Source organism: Plasmodium reichenowi, chromosome 11 (assembly GCF_001601855.1).
Source record: "Plasmodium reichenowi strain SY57 chromosome 11, whole genome shotgun sequence".
NCBI classification, from domain to species: domain Eukaryota; phylum Apicomplexa; class Aconoidasida; order Haemosporida; family Plasmodiidae; genus Plasmodium; species Plasmodium reichenowi.
Genome location: NC_033656.1, coordinates 1,827,243 through 1,831,548, shown reverse-complemented (window position 1 = coordinate 1,831,548; position 4,306 = coordinate 1,827,243).

The following is a 4,306-nucleotide window of genomic DNA, read 5'->3' as shown; positions in this document are numbered from 1 at the left end:
AAAAAAAAAAAATAATAATAAAAAAAAAAAAAAAAAAAAAAAATAAAAAAAAAAAAAAATTTAAATATTTTTTTTTTTTATTTTTGTTTTTAAAAAATTTTTTTTTTTTTTTTTTTTTTTTTTTTTGTTCCTTTTATGAGAAATTTGGTTTTTGATAAATGTCTTTATAAAAGTTTTATTTTACACATGTTTTGTTATTATTTTTCTTATAACTTGTTTATTTTTTCAATTTATTTAAATTCCTTTTTATAATAATTTTTTTTTTTTTTACAATGATAAAAGAAAAACATTATTTAAGTATAATAGAAGTGAATAATTAATACACTCTATATAACAACACAAGAAAAACTGAATAAAAGAATTAATGATATTTAAAATAATTAATTAATAATATAATTATTTTTCCGTTTCTTATAATTATTTTAAAGATCAAAAATAAAAAGTATAAAAAAATATAAAGGAAATGAATTAATTGTTTACATCCTTGAATATTTCAATGATATTTTATTTCTTCTTTTTTTTTTTTTTTTTTATTTTAACAAAATTAAGTATTTTCTTATGTATATAAGAGTAAAATCATATATTATATTTATTTCTGTCTTGAAAATATTTGTTGATTATTTTTATTTATTATTAATAATCAGTTATATATATATATATATATATATATATATATATATACATATTTTTATACATATGTATAAATATATATACATATATGATAACACAAATATAAAATTTGATATATCCTTTATCTTTATTACAATTTTTTTTGTCAATTTTTATTATAAATTCATGGGAATAAAAAATTTTAATAAAAAATATTTAAATATTTCTATATATACATATATTATTTGTTTATGTATTTGTGCTCATATTAGAAATACATGTTAAGAGCACTATAGAAAACATATAATTAAATAATACAGCTTAAAAGGAAAAACACAATTAATTATAAATGAATAATTATATATTCCTTTGTTTAAGAAATAGAAATTCAAATATATTCGAAAAATTATTAAAATATTAAAATCATTCATATTGTGTTATAAAATATAATATGGGAAGGATTGTTTCTTGCCATGTATATACTTAATACTAAATAATTATAATTAGGATCTATGAATTAAACAATATTATAATAATCATATCCAATATGCATTATTTATTTGTTTTTGAAATATATACGATATTCTTTTTTTTTCACTTAATAATCAAGAATTTGTTTTATTATTTTTATAGATGTTTAGTCTTTTTGTATAATTTTATCAAATATTTTTTAGTTAAAACCAAAAATGATATTCATGAATAACAACGATACATAGAATCATATGTTACATATAACATATGAACTATAAAACATATACAATAAAATTATCTTGTTTTCTTTTATGAAACAATTATATTTATACGATACATATATGTATAAGTCTATTTTCCATATTTCCCTATAACTTTTTAATTTTTATTTCAATAAAAATTCATACATATTAAAATTATTCAACTATGTTGTCCGATTTTATTAAACCCTAAATAAAATTATAAAGAAATACATATATAAGACATATATATATATATATATATATATTCACAGGTTATTATATTACTTAAACACGTTAAGAAATGATAATAATTATAATAATTATAATAATTACGATAGTTATATTTTTATTTAAAACTAAAAACATAACATTTTAAATATAAAATGCTGAATATAGAATACATTAGTATATATTCTTATGAAAATGTGTATAAATATAATTATAAATATGTATAAAATAATATCGTCATAAAATAGATGAAAAGTGCATTTCAGCCAAGAAATATTACCATAATATAAAAACATATTTTACAAGGTTTTATATAAGAGAAATTTTATTTTAAAAAATATATACAATGTTTTTAGTATCTATAATAAAAAATGACACATAACTCTAATATATTATATTATGACACTATAAAATAGATGTTCACTCTATTAAAATGTATAGAATAATACAATTCAATCATATTCTTAATATAATTAACGTATATCCTTATGTTATTTAATAGGCCACTTCTTATTTTAAAACCATAATTAGAAAATATTTTATTAAACATTTTTTTCATGCATATTTTTTGCTTCAAAGATATGTTAAAACATATATATGCTCAATATAACAAATTTTAAAATATATCGCATTTCTATATATTCTTTTTTATACCTATATATATATATATATATATATATATTTATTAATTTATTTATTCATTTATATTCATATAACTAATGGTTTTCTTTATTTCATCATATTCAAGCAATTTTAGAATTCACAATATTTAAGATAAAAGACACATTGCGTAACATAATATAAAAATAAAATATTCATTTTCTTTAATAACACTTAAATAGGATAACAATAAATATATTAGAAATAAACATATAAATATATTCACTCAATATATTAATAATATATATGTTATATTAAATTCATTTATTATATGGAATTTCACGCTCAGTTTATTTCATCCAAAAAAAAAAAAAAAAAAAAATTAATAACAAATAAATAAATAAAACAGAACTTTAAAATACAATTAAATTTAATTAAATATATAACAATGTTTTTATATATCATTTGAATAAATGTATATCATACTTAATATAATAAATAAAAATATCATAATAATGTGAAGAGACTATTTTAAAAAAAACAAAACGTTTAGTAATATATATATATTTAATTGAAATAAACACATTCTAAATTTATACAAAAATGGTTTATAATTCAAATAAATATTTTCTCTTATATGTATTTTGGATTTACAAATATTCCATTTATTAAAATAATACAACATAAAAATCTATATATATATATATATATATATATATATATATTAAAATAAATAATTACTAAAAATAAAAAATAAAATAAAACAATAATCACATAAGTTTACATAAATTATTAGTTCTTATTCTTTAATTCTTTTTATTAATATTTTTAAAAAAAATAATAAAATATGTAAATAAATTAAACTATTTTTTCTATTAAATAAAATGTATAGTTAATATAATTATATGTATTTATTATATTTTTATGAGCCTGAATCTATAATCTAATTTCACATATTATTATTTTTTTATTTATTTTATGTTTTTATTTTATTTTTTCTTCATTAGGTATATGATATTTAAATTTTATAATTATATATTTACTATTATATTTTTATTTATATTATTATTTAATTTTATTTTATTTAATTTCTTTTTTATATTAATTTCCCTAATTTCATAAAACAAAATTGGATTTTTAAATCTGGAAACATAGTATACGGCTCAATATTTTTTATTAAATTAAATATTACTTAGAAATTTATATAATAATTTTTAAAAAATAATAATAATAATGTATGTAATATAAAAAATTATATTTTTTAAAATAAATAAATATATTTTTTTCTTTAAATATATCTCATATATTCCTATTACATATTTCATATTATCCTATAATATGTTATATATTTTCCTATATTATATAATATATTCACCTATGATATCTTATATATTAACCCATTATATATTAGATATTATCCATAAAAATATATATAATAATCTTAATAATTATAATTTTTTAATATTATTATAAAAAATTATTATAAAATTAATAATAATATACTTAAGAAAAATATGTTTCGTACTAAAATAGGTCATCATGATTTTTCATAAAATTTATATTATTATAATACCTAAATATTAATTTAAACAGACATGTGATATATTAACTGTTATATAAAATATATTTCAGAACAAATAAAAAAAAATTAATATATATATTATTCATTTTCCGAATAAAATAAATCAATATAATAGTATATATTTAATATCACGTTTTATGATTCATATATATATATATATATATATATATATATATATATATATATTTGTCATGTGATAAGTGTTTACATACATATTAATATATTTATAATTTATAAGCAAATATAAATTTAAAATATATTTTTTATATTTAAAGTAATAATTAAATTTCACACAGTTCATAACATAATTATACAGAACTAAAAATAATTCTACTAATTTAATTTTATTATATGAATTTAATATATATATATATATATATATATATATATATTTAGCGATCTAAGTAATTTCTATTTTTATAAAACCAAATTTAATATTATATAGACTTTATTTTTTCTTTAGTTCTATATATTATTAATTATATCATAATGTGTATTTTTATTTTGAGTTAGCCTATATATATATATATATATATATATATATATATATGTATATATGTATACTATAAAAAGA